This window comes from Anolis carolinensis, chromosome 6 (assembly GCF_035594765.1).
Source record: "Anolis carolinensis isolate JA03-04 chromosome 6, rAnoCar3.1.pri, whole genome shotgun sequence".
NCBI lineage: Eukaryota > Metazoa > Chordata > Lepidosauria > Squamata > Dactyloidae > Anolis > Anolis carolinensis.
The window spans coordinates 780,612-794,739 of record NC_085846.1 but is presented as its reverse complement, the minus strand read 5'-3'; positions in this window follow the sequence as shown (position 1 = coordinate 794,739).

Genomic DNA, 14,128 nt, shown 5'->3' with positions numbered 1-14,128 from the left:
AAATCACAAGTCGAACACTTCCCAATATTATTATTATTATTATATTACTACTACTACTACTACTACTACTACTACTACCAGGGCCGTAGCCAGCCCCCCCCCCCCCCCCCCCCCCCCCCGCTACAGGCCTGTCAATATTTGCTTGAGATAGTACTTGCAGTTCTGGAGGGACTCTTAGTTTTTTGCGTCTCATAGACTTAGCATGGGGAGTTGGTTAACCAGTTAAAATTCATGAGTAAACCAGGGTTTTTTGGGGGAGTGAGAGTTGGTGTATTTGTTTGTGTTTTCAAATACATTACAACTATACCCTCGGTTCGCTTCTAATACGATAAGTAAGGAAATAAGAATTATTATTGCAAAGGCCATCTGTTGGGAGTGCTTTGATTGTGCCTTTCTTGTCAGGCAGAATGGGGTAGAACTGGATGGCCCCTGGGGTTGCTCCCATTGCTATTATTATTTCCTATACGTAAAGGTAAGGGTTTCCCCTGACATTAAGTCCAGTCTTATCTGACTCTGGGGGTTGGTGCTCATATCCATTCCTAAGCCGAAGAGCCGGCGTTGTCCATAGACTCCTCCAAGGTCATGTGGCCATTGGCACGACTGCATGGAGCGCCGTTGCCTTCCCGCCGGAGCAGTACCTATTGATCTACCCACATTGGCATGTTTTCGAACTGCTAGGTTGGCAGGAGCTGTTATTGTTATTACAAAAGCTGGAGGGCCATCTGTCGGGGGTGCTTGAAGGGTGCTTGAAGGGGTGGGGTGTCGCCTCCTTCCTTTCCTCCCCCCAGTCCTGACTCAGCGGCGGGGCAGCCTTGGCTCCGGGGAGAGAGAGAGAGAGAGAGAGAGAGAGAGAGAGAGAGAGAGAGGAACCCGGCGACCTCCGGGGTTCCAGCAACACCCGGGAATCCCCCCCCCCCCCGCCTGACGAGGCCGAAGGAAGCCTGGAAGGGAGGTCCGGGAAGGTCAAGCCCCCGAGGGCGGGGGCAAAGGGAGGGAGGCAGGCGCTCTGCACGCGCCCAGAGGGCGGGTCTGCGCTGAGCAAACTGAGCCCGCAGGAGCCGCGCCTGTTTGCCTCTCTGTCTGTCTGTCTGACTGACTGCCTGCCTGCCTGTCTTTCCGTCTGCCTGCCTGTCTGTCTGCGACGTCATTGGGTCACCCTGGGGTCAAGGTGCAGCTGGGGGCCTGCTACCCCCCCTCCCCTCATATTGTTGTTGTTGTTGTTCCACAGCAGACCCTCTGCTGGCTGCTGTCTTGGATCACAGGGGACCCTTCCCAAGTGTCTAGGACTGCGTGATGTATCCGCGAATAATGCGTGCAGATCCATGTAGGGTGGCCTTTTGCAACTGACGAGGTGATTTTGTCAGCACCGATGGTTTTCAAGAGCCGGCCAAGGTCTTTAGGCTCTGCGCCCAGTGTGCCCATCACCACTGGAATATTATTATTATTAATAATAATATTGACACAACGATGTTGTATGACACAGTAAACAAGATAGATATGCTGGATTTCGTATCACAAAACCACAAGTCGAACACTTCCCAAGTGTCTAGGACTGTGTGATGTATTTTCGGATGATGCGCACAGATCCCAGCAGGGTGGCCTTTTGCAGTTGGCAGATCGTGATTTTGTCAATGTCTGTTGTTTCCAAATGCCGGCTGAGATCTTTTGGCACGGCACCCAGTGTGCCCATCACCACCGGGACCACCTGCACTGGTTTCTGCCAGAGTCTCTTAAGTTCAATCTTGAGGTCCTGAGAGCGGCTGAGTTTTTCCTGTTGTTTTTCGTCAATGCGATTGTCACCTGGGATGGCGACATCAATTATCCAAGCCTTGTTCTTTTCCACAACTGTGATGTCTGGTGTGTTGTGTTCCAGAACTTTGTCAGTCTGGATTAGGAAGTCCCACAGTATCTTTGCGTGTCCATTTTCCACGACCTTTGCAGGTTTGTGATCCCACCAGTTCTTTGCTGCTGGGAGGTGGTACTTGAGGCCTAAGTTCCAATGGATCATTTGGGCCACACAGTTGTGCCTCTGTTTGTAGTCTGTCTGTGCAATTTTCTTACAGCAGCTGAGGATATGATCCATGGTTTCGTCAGCTTCCTTGCACAGTCTGCATTTTGGGTCAACAGCTGATTTTTCAATCTTGGCCTTAATTGCATTTGTTCTGATGTCTTGCTCCTGGGCTGCAAGGATCAGGCCTTCTGTCTTCTTCTTCAGGGTCCCATTCATGAGCCAGAGCCAGGTCTTCTCCTTATCAGCCTATTATTATTATTATTATTATTATTATTATTATTATTACTACTACTATTATTACAAAAGCTGGATGGCCATCTGTTGGGAGTGCTTTGACTGTGCTTTTCCTGCATGGCAGAAGGGAGTGGGAGCGGATGATCTCTGGAGTTGCTTCTGTTTTTATTATTATTAGTAGTAGTATTAGTCATTAAGCAGAAGCTGGGTGGCCATCTGTTGGGGTGCTTTGGGCTGCAGGGTCACCGCAGGGTCAAGGCGCAGCTCAGGTTCTGCTGCCCCCTCCCCTCATGTCATTATTATTATTATTATTATTATTATTATTATTATTATATTTATTTCTATCCTGCTTTTCTCTGCCAACAAAATACAGAGTGGCTCATAACATTAGGAAACAGCTCCGTTTCAAATCCACAACAGGCCAATATATGAAATGGAACCAAACCATGCAGTGCATTAAAATCCACGATGAAAATAAAGGAGAGCGCTGCCATGCCCTCCAGCACCCCTACCCATGGTTTGAGCTTTGACTCCGAGCCTTCTCCCAAGCAGAGGCTGCACATTGGGAGCCCACTCTGTGCATGCGCATGCCCTCCCTTGCCACCCCACCCCCTGCTTTAAAAAGTCCCAAGAAAAGGACCCTGCACATGCTCAGAGGCCACGGCTCCTGGCTGTTGGCACGCCGGCCTCTCACAGGGAGGTTCCTCCGGATTCCTCTCCTCTGGTGTCACGCTCACCAAGACACACTCATGACAAAGCCTGAGGTTCCCCCTCTCCGCACATGGATCCCAACGTGACTCAGGAATGGGAAGGAAAGGGGCAAGAAAGGCTGAGTCACTGGGAAGGCAGCCTCCCGCAGAGGAGCCCACGCAACTGACGGAGGCGGCTTCTTCCTCGCCTTTCAAGGAATCCTAGAGTTGGAAGGGGTCCCCAAAGGCCATCCAGCCCAACCCTACCATCAAAGCATACCCAGCAAATGGCCATCAGCCACTACTGGTCAAAAACTGCTGGAGAAGGAGATGCCAATAGACTCCCAGGCAGCATATTCCACTGCAAAAAGTTTCCGTCCCCAGAAAGTTCTTCCGAAGATTTCGGTAGAATCCCTTTTCCTGCAATTTTGGCCCCTTCCACACAGCTGTATAAAATCCACATTGAATTGGATTATCTGGTAGTGTGGACTCAGACAACCCAGTTTGAAGCAGCTATTGTGGATTATCTGCCTTGACATTCTGGATTATATGGTTGTGTGGAAGAGCCCTTAGAATCCTAGAGCTGGAAGAGACCACATGGGCCTTCTAGTACAACCTCCTGCCTTGCAGGAAAAACACAATCAAAGAACCCCCAACAGATGACCATACAGCCTCTGTTTAAAAGCCTCCAAGGAAGGAGCCTCCAGCAGACCCCAAAGCAGAGAGTTCCACTGCTGGACAGCTCTTCTCACAGTCAGGAAGTTCTTCCTCATGTTCAGGTGGGATCTTCTTTTCAGGGTTGTTGTGTGTCTTTCGGGCTGTGTGGCCATGTTCCAGAAGCATTCTCTCCTGACGTTTCGCCCACATCTATGGCAGGCATCCTCAGAGGTTGTGAGGTATACCTCACAACCTCTGAGGATGCCTGCCATAGATGTGGGCGAAACGTCAGGAGAGAATGCTTCTGGAACATGGCCACACAGCCCGAAAGACACACAACAACCCTGTGATCCTGGCCATGAAAGCCTTCGACAACACGATCTTCTTTTCATTTGAACCCAGGGCTCCATTGAGTCCTAGTTTCCAGGGCAGCAGAAAGAAAGCCCGTCTCTTCCTCCTAATGGCACCCTTTGTATATAATAATAATAATAATAATAATAATAATAATAATAATAATAATAATAATAATAATAATAATTGTTGTATAATTATTGTATAATATTGTATATTGTTGTATAATTGTTGTATAATAATTATTGTTGTACCCCGCCACCATCTCCCCAGAGGGACTCAGGGCGGCTTACAGATATAAAACCAACATACAATAATATTGAATACAAAAACACACAAATAAATTTAAAAGGCATTTAAAAATCACAATCATTATAAAACACTTGAGAAACACAGCAATAAAAACATAAAATGAGCTGGGCAAAGTGCACTGAGTGGAACTTGTATACATAGCTCTCATATCTTATTTATTTATTTTTATTTATTCCAATATTTATATCCCACCCTTCTCACCCAATCGGGGACTCAGGGCGGCTTACAATAAAACACATATATAAAATTGTACAATACATTGTGAATCAATTAAAAAGTTATTAAATTACATTAGATATTCATAAAAACACTTATAAAATACAGATGGGCATATTCCGAGTTTAAAAGACTGGGTCTGTCAATTGAGTTCCAGCATACATAATAATAATTAGTGCTGCTAATTGTTATTCAAAAGCCTCCTCTCAACCTTCTCTTCTGGAGGCTGAACAGACCCAGATCTTTAAGACGCTCCTCAGAGGGATTATTGATTGTCCCCAGGCCTTTGATCCTTTGAGTCTCCCACTTCCCCAGATACTAGGCTTGTCCAATCGATGGAAACAATGTTTCAATTCTTGTTTCTAAAGTAGGGGGTGCCGGCGCTTCGATATAGAAAGTATTTCCGAATTTTTCACCCAAAAATTTCGGATATTTCCGAAAATTCGTAATGATTCTAAATGTTTCTAAAATGGCAGATGCGCATGCGCAATCGCCAAAAAAAAAAGGAAACCAGGAGAGACTTTTACAGGGCTCTCCCACCCTCATTTCTTGAGCTATCATCAAATTTGGTACAGTGGGAGATCACATTCAACACTCTTTGCTCAACAAATTGCAGAACGTTTCCTGTCTCCTATGATTTTTGGCAAATTTTCATAACTTTTTATAATACACTATTTTTCAATATTTGAAGAAACCTGTTCCTGGTTTGAAACTCTTAATTCCTGTTCAATTGGGTTCTTATCACTGTGAAAGTCCCTCTTCTACTTGTGTAGACTTTGGATTAGAAACGCAGCACACGCCAAGCAATGCCTTGGCAGGAGTGCCCACGTCCTTTGGAAACTATAAATTGCCTAATGCCTTTTTTCAAGCAAGGACTCTTTGCCAGATCCCACAAGCCCCAAGCCAATGCATTATTTATTACCCAAAAAATTTACACATTCTCGAACTAGCAACAAAAGCCCAAACCCTTACCAGACCCAAACCCCTCTGTCTCTCTCTACAGCCAGAACTTCACCCTCTCTCCCTCAATGCAGGCACCTTGTTTGCTTGCGCAGCGCACCACCCTCTCTGCTCGGAAACCCACCCCAGAATGGCTTGCCAGGGCTCCGCAGGGGGCTTTTATGGAGATCTTCCACGTGGACGCAGAGGATGCTAGCCCCCACCTTTGCATCCATTGTGGAAGCGTCTGATTGGCCCAGGAGCGGCAGCCATTTTAGGCTGCGCTAGGATCCCATTCAAGGTAGGTTGCAGAAACAAAATAAAAAAATAAAAAATATATTTTTAAAATATATTTAAAAAATGGGGGGGGGGTGGTGGTGGAATTTAACGAAACATTAAGACACAATTAGATAATGGGCCAATGATGGTTCAAATTACATTGCCAGTTGCGCCCAGGGACAATGTCTCGGAACTCGATTAAAAAAGCGAGAACAATCCGAAATATTTCCGATATAAGAATCATAACGATTTTTTGGACAACCCTACCAGACACCTTCCAACTTAGAGGCAATATCCTTCTTCAATTGCTTTGTCCTAAGAAGGAGGCCCAAGACCACATGATGATGATGATGATGATGATGATGATGATGATGATGATGATGATGATGATGGCGGCGGTAATTTCTGGGTTACAAACAAGTCAGAACAGGTACATTTTAAAAGTGTAACTCCAGCCGAATATATATGTGTGTGTACATGTGTGTGCACGTGCACATGTGTATGCATGCATGCATGCTTTGAATGGCATGGGGCAGGGCCAACACTTCTCTTGCAGCCTGTGCCCCACTTCAGAAGATGTCACCTCACTTCCTGTCCCTATGATCACTAGATTTTGGGAAATGTGGCTTGTTGTGGAAACAAAGATTGGAGAGAAAGCTTAATGGGAGACCCTTTTCCCCCAGGATAATCACTCTTCCAGAAGTAGATTGCTCTTCCTTTTGAGTGGCAGATTCCTCTCCCTTCCTGTTGTCTCAGCCCTGTTCTTAACCAGGAGTCAGATGTTTGTAACTCTGGGACTGCCAGCAACAACAACAACAGCAACAACAACAACAGGGGTGTCTTCCAAGGGCAACCAGAAGTGCCTGCCCTCTTCTCGCTGACCCTTTCCTGGCCTGGAGAGGTTCAAGGTTATGCAACTGGTTACGCAACTTGCGGTTGGGTGGGTGTGTGCCCTGCGCGTGTCTCTCTTTCTGTATGTCATGGAAAGAGGGGAGGGGCCGGGGAACCCGCCTGGAGGATTCACTGGCAGGGAGAGGTCAAGGGCAAAGGTCAAGGTCTCAGATCAGGCCTTTCTGGGACCCCCCCCTACCTCCCCTTCAAGCAGGGTCAGTCTTCAGTCATGAGACCCTTCAGAAGAATTTTTATTTTTGGCCATAAGCATTTTGGACCCACAAAGGTCATCCTTCTTTCGTCTATTCCTAATGCCCAAGTGTATCCTATAATGCAATAAGTTTGGAAGTAAAGAGAAAACATGTTCATCATCATCATCATCATCATCATCATCATCATCATCATTTATACTCCACTTTTCTCCCTGAGGGAGATTCAAGGCGGCCAACAATCCACACCAGACAAGTTTAAAAAGAGCCATACAAAAGTTTAAAAACCAATTAAATAGTAACAGTGTGGTAAAAAAAACCAGAATTAAAATACAGTAAATATGCTAAAATGGCCAGAAAACACACACACACACACACACACACACACACACACACACCAGCCCCACCCAACCACAAACATTCATGTTGCAATGGGCAAATATGTTTATTCTGCAACAGGAAAATAGATTTGCATCTAAAACAATGAGCAAAATAGTTTCACATTTGTGCTTAAAATTGTTTCACAGCTGGGCATTATGACTGACAGCCGAAAATGCAAATCCAGTGCGGCACCCAACTTACTCCTAAGTTTGTCTTTGGTGTAAACCTAACTTTGCATCAATAGGCAGACGCAAAGGGGAGCATTGCTTGGATGGCCTTTCCGGCTACTGATGGCTGTATGTCTATCAGTCCCACCCAAAAGGCATTCAGTGGCACAGGTTCAAAGGTACAGTAGAGTCTCACTTATCCAAGCTAAACAGGCTGGCAGAAGCTTGGATAAGCAAATATCTTGGATAATAAGGAGAGATTAAGGAAAAGCCTATTAAACATCAAATTAGGTTATGATTTTACAAATGAAGCACCAAAACATCATGTTATACAACAAATTTGACAGAAAATGTAGTTCAATAGGCAGTAATGTTATGTTGTAATTACTTTATTTATGAATTTAGCACCAAAATATCATGATATATTGAAAACATTGACTACAAAAATGGCTTGGATAATCCAGAGGCTTGGATAAGTGTGGCTTTTAAACTAGAGGTACAACCAGAGGTAAAACATGGTGTTTTTGCTGCTCAATTTGTAAAATCATAACAGAATTTGACGTTTAATAGGCTTTTCCTTAATCCCTCCTTATTATCCAACATTTTCGCTTATCCAACATTTGGCGGCCCGTTTATGTTGGATAAGTGAGACTCTACTGTATAAACCTAATACAGACTGCTTCTGTTTTGCCTTCGACCCCTTCAAAAGAGAATGGCATGTCTTTCCACATCAGGAGGAACCTGGCAAGAGATCCAGGCCACAAATCAAGGCAGACGGATGAGGAGTCGGTCTGGAGGCCCCTCGTGACCCTTGGAGGCTGGCTGGACAAGCGAGGAGGAGCCATGGGAATTTCCAGCCATGTTCCAGGCAAGAGGATGGCGGAGGAAATGGAGCGGCGGCTGCTCAGCAAAGATAGGGAGATGCCCTCCGGCCACAGTGAGGAGGCAGAATGACCGGGGGCTTCATCACAGGAAGGCGGGAACAATGGGTCGACACTGAGGGGACAATGGGGCCCCCACTTCCCAGAGGAACTCCTTCCCTGCTATCAGTGGGGGAACTGACCCATAGCCCTATCCGCTCCGGCCGCCTTCCTGCCACCCACGTGCCTGCTGGGATGGCCATTCTGCTTCTGTGCCAGCAATGGAAGGACGTTGGGCCTGAGATTCTCCCTCAGAGCAGCAGACAAGCATTGACTGTAGTTTGCTGTTGTTTTACTAGCCTTCATTATGTTGGGAAATCATCCTGGACTACTCAAGTCCAAATGTAGTTAGATAGATGATAGAGTTAGATGGAGGGAATCCTTTCCCTGTTTCCAAAGCATGCCTAGACAGGCTTTACTGTCTTTCACTCTATCCTGTTTACACCACATCCCTTACTTTGAAGTTAGTAGAAATGTGAATCTCCAGGGACACTAACTTCCCATTGGTCAGAATGTCTTTTATGGCCCCAATAAACTGGACCATGCGGTTGGAACCATTTTTGGTTCTCTCTTTTCCCTTTGTTCTTCTAGCTAACAAGAAGCATCCCTCCATCTCTCCTGGCAAGATGTAACTATTTCGATGTTTGTTATTTTTCCTTTCTTATTTTTCCTTAGAAACCAGTCTAGAGTAATCTAGACAGCTCCCAAGCCTTTCTATCTACAATGGAGTTCTTTTTACCTGAATAAATACTTTTTGAACTTTTACTGAGACTCTGCAGTTCATTGCAATCCTAAAAAGGCTTCTCTTGCTCGCCATTGTAAGTAACTGCTGCATTTGAAAGCTTTTGCTTTTGCTACTCTGCTGATTTTGGTGAAATCTCCCCCAGAGTGGGTTAAATTGAGTCTAACCGCTCAGAGATTACCACAACACATTAGAGGAGTAAACTCTGTGTGTGTGTGTCGTCAAAGTTTGTAAGTATGTTTGCACGCATGCATGTATGCATTTTTCAAGATGGTCCCACTTTCAGAGAGTGCTGTTAACTCCGGCGAGTAATGGATCTGGACCAAACTTGTCACACAGACCCCGCATGACCAATGGAACATTGTTGAGGAGTTTGGGGTTGATGGACCCTAGATTCTGGGAGTTACAGTTCACCAACATCCAGAGAGCACTGTGAACCCAGCTGACAATGGAGCTTGACCAAACTTGGCATGCATACCCAATGTGCCCAAATTCGAATACTGGTGGAGTTTGGGGAGAATTGATATTGACATTTGGGATATGTAGTTGCTAGGATTTATAGTTCACCTACAATCAAAAAGCACTCTGAACCCCACCAATGGAATTGGACCAGGCTTGGCACACAGAGCCCCGATGAAGAACAGAAAATATTGGAGGGGGACTGCTAGAATTGCAATGAATAGCCTTGCTGCTTCAAAGCCTGGCTGTGTTATGCCTAGAGGAATCCTTGTTTGGTGAGCTGGAGTAACGCCTTCAATCAAAGAGCCGCTTTGAAGCCTGGCTACTTCCTTAGTAGGGGAATCCTTGTTTGGCCAGCTTGAACTGCACTGAATAGTCTTGCAGCTTAAAAGCCTGGCCGCTTTCTACATTGGGCATCCTTGCTAGGCCAGGTTGGATGGGACAGAGTAGCCTCATGGCTTCAAAGCCTGGGTGCTTTCTACCGAGGGGAAATCTTGGTTGGCCAGGATGAACAGCACTGATTAGCCTTGCTGCTTGCAAGCCTGGCCACTTTGTACCTTGTGGAATCCTTGGTTGGCCAGGTTGAATAGCAATGAATAGTCTCGGTGCGGCAAGAATGAATGCTGCAATTAGTCACCTTGATTAGCATTTAATGGCCTTGCAGCTTCAAAGTCTGGCTGCTTCCTCCCTGGGGCAATCCTTTGTTGGGAGGTGTTATACCTAGAGGAATCCTTGTTTGGCGAGCTGGAGTAGCACCTTCAATCAAAGAGCCGCTTTGAAGCCTGGCTACTTCCTTAGTAGGGGAATCCTTGTTTGGCCAGCTTGAACTGCACTGAATAGTCTTGCAGCTTAAAAGCCTGGCCGCTTTCTACATTGGGCATCCTTGCTAGGCCAGGTTGGATGGGACAGAGTAGCCTCATGGCTTCAAAGCCTGGGTGCTTTCTACCGAGGGGAAATCTTGGTTGGCCAGGATGAACAGCACTGATTAGCCTTGCTGCTTGCAAGCCTGGCCACTTTGTACCTTGTGGAATCCTTGGTTGGCCAGGTTGAATAGCAATGAATAGTCTCGGTGCGGCAAGAATGAATGCTGCAATTAGTCACCTTGATTAGCATTTAATGGCCTTGCAGCTTCAAAGTCTGGCTGCTTCCTCCCTGGGGCAATCCTTTGTTGGGAGGTGTTATACCTAGAGGAATCCTTGTTTGGCGAGCTGGAGTAGCACCTTCAATCAAAGAGCCGCTTTGAAGCCTGACTCTGGTTGTTTCCTTTCTGGAATTTCCCTGTTTTCAGAGTGTTTCTCTTTATTTACCATCCTGATTTTAGAGATTATATTGTTCTGTTTTATTATACCACAATAATTATTATATATTTATAATCTTATATTGTCTGCTTAGAACTGGATTACAGTAGAGTCTCGCTTATCCAACACGCACTTATCCAACGTTCTGGATTATCCAACGCATTTTTGTAGTCAATGTTTTCAATACATCGTGATATTTTGGTGCTAAATTCGTAAATACAGTAATTACTACATAGCATTACTGTGTATTGAACTACTTTTTCTGTCAAATTTGTTGTATAACATGATGTTTTGGTGCTTAATTTGTAAAATCATAACCTAATTTGATGTTTAATAGGCTTTTCCTTAATCTCTCCTTATTATCCAACATATTCGCTTATCCAACGTTCTGCCGTTTATGTTGGATAAGTGAGACTCTACTGTATATGAGGCCCCTTATGCACAGCTGTATAAAATCCACACTGAACTGGATTATATGGCAGTGCGGACTCAAGATAATCCAGTTCAAAGCAGATACTGTGGATTATGTGCCTTGGCAATCTGGGTTATATAGCTGTGTGAAAGTGAAATCGAGCTAGAATTTGGGGGTTCCCTTCCTTGGGGAGGGAACCCTAGCTTCTCCCCGGCTCAGGTCCGACGACCCTGTCAAGAGGGGAGTCGCTAAAGATCAAGGTTACCCCGTTCTCAATGATCTCACCCGCAGATGTGAAGAAAGAGCACCGAGTTGTTGATTTATTCAGTTCAGCTGAAAAGGATGACACCCGCGATTCTTCGTCAGGAAGCCATATCATGCAACACAGATCATCAACTTTTATAATACAGAAGACAGGGAGGCGTGATTTGAAGTTCGCGCTACTCGTTTCCCCGCCCACCTGTGCGCTGATTGGTCCCTGAGGGAACGGCGCAAACTCTCGTCCAATCAGAGAGCTCCTGTCGCTTCCGTTTCTTCACCAAGCAGAGGCGAGGAGGCGGGCTAAGCCGAGAACAATGAATTGCTGAGCAGATTATAGATCAATGATGGGCGAGCATTTGCATTTGGTGTGTCAAAATTCACCAAAAAACCTAGCATGACTTGGGTGGTGTGTCACTTTGAGGAAAAAAAAACATAATTTCGCAATATGTATAGTTTAAATAACAAAAATGTATAATTGTAATATATAACTGTATTTAATAAATCAAAAAACTATTTACTACCCTTATTTCCATGTACAACAATGGTACCTCTTGCAGTTTCCATGCTGATTTCTCTCTATTCTAGTTTCAATGTAGTCATGAATAATGAATAATATAATAATAATATAATGGTAATAATATGATAATATACTACAATAATAATAGAATAATAATAGAATGATATAATATATATAAATGTAATGTGCATAATTCCCATGGAGTAAACAACAAAACCACTGGACTAAATCACACCAAATTTGGCCACAAAAGACATAGTCATCCAATCAATCTGCATGCGGCAGTGTGTCAGCAAAAATGGCTAGGCGTGTCAGTGCTGACACGCGTGACATAGGTTGGCCATCACTGTTATAGATAGACAAATGACCTGATATGTCAAAAGGAAACGCCGAGGACCCTGCTGAGACCTCAAGGAAGCTTCCGAGGGTGCAAATATACATATGTGTCTGACAAGCCTTGTCAGACCCGGTGAGTCAGCTTGTGGAAGCATTTGTTTTATGAATGAGTCCAGTTCATTAACAAAAGGAGAGCTGTCACCCAGAATAATTCGGGCTTTCCTGCTTCAGGTGTGAATGAAATGTCAACCAAGCGGCCAATTCCATGCTTAATGGTCTGCTCTGAAGTTAAGAATAGGAGAGGCCAAGTCTATTGTCCATGCAAGATGGCATCTGGTTGTCCCCTGTGGTGTGGAGCAATCCCCTCTGGTTTGTGTCGCAACTGTCTGTCCATACTGGTTTTCCAGGTCAGATCTTGGTCACTCTTTAATATTTCATAATATAATATTTCATGGTACTAACGGGAAAAGGGAACATGCAAGGTACATAGGACATGTGTGGGAACATAACTCATCTTGCACCACCCATCCCAGAGTCCAAGATTTAATACCTGAAGTTCATAAAGTAATAAAAGTTCAGAAAAGGGGAAGGAATCTGTGGCAATCCAGGTGAAATGGCCAGCGGGGGGAGGGGGGGCCTCACTCCAATGGTGATGGCAGTTCATGGATGGCAAGCAGGAAGCCCTGGGTGACCCCTCTGTGCCCAGCACGCAGTCCGAACCTCCGATGACCCGATCTTGCAGGGAAACCTGTGCCGCGGTGCAGGAAACTCCATTTTGACAGTTTTGACAATCAGCTGATTTGCTCCTTAAAACTTTATTAATTTGAGAATGGGTGGTCTCCTCGTGACGGGGAGGTCTTTGGAGTTATAGGTTAGGAAGATGGTCATGCTTGGGGTCAAATTGAGAAAGATATGACTAGAAATAGAGGCTGGGGGGAGGGTTAGTCCATGAATTGGAAGAGAAAGGCCTTTCTCTCCGACAGTTTGTCCTGCTCGGAGCGAGAAAGGGAAAGCGGCAGAGTTCCTGAGATTGGGGGGAGATTCATGCTATAGCCAAGGAAAGGATACAAAATAGCAATTTGGGGAGAAGTTGGAGCAAAAAGATACTTTTTATTAGGGATGTGTTACATAGTCGAAGGTGAGAAGGGGATAGGGAAGAAGCAAAAGATATATCTTAAGCTACTGTTGGAACACACATGCATGGCCAGATTGGTCTCAGCATGGTTCCTTCCGATTGGTGGAACTCACTGCTGCAGGTCAGATTAGACTGAATGCAGATGGCCAGCCTGGTTTGACCACAAAAGGGCCTTGAGTCTACACTGCCATATAATCCAGTTCAGATCAGATAATCTGTATTTCATAGGCAGTGTGAAAGAGGCCTATGTAAACTCTGACTGTCCCTTGGGCACCACTGTGTCTGAGTGGGTTGCTAGGAGATGAAGGGGGCAGGGCCTAAAGGGGGTGGGTCCTACCCTTCTGACCTGCAGCCAGGGGGGAAACAGCTCTTCCTTGTCCTCTAATTTGGACTTAGGGCTTTGACGTAACTTCCACCAATTTGGTCCTTTGGAATATTTCTGGCCCTAGAGAAGAGGCGACCCACAAGGCTGGTCGCCATTCCAGCTTCCTGCTTTGTTCCAGAGAGGACACACACTGTCCTCTATTAGTCAAGATGTAGCATATCTAGAGCTTTGTTATTTTAATCCCTCTATGTGTGTTAGAACAGGATAGATTAGCTAGTTAGGTCTTAACCTTTTCTATCCATCAATGGATTTCTTTTTACCTCAATAAATGCTTTTAAACTTTAAAGCTAACTTTGCATCCCTTTGCCTTCCTGAAGACACAGAGGC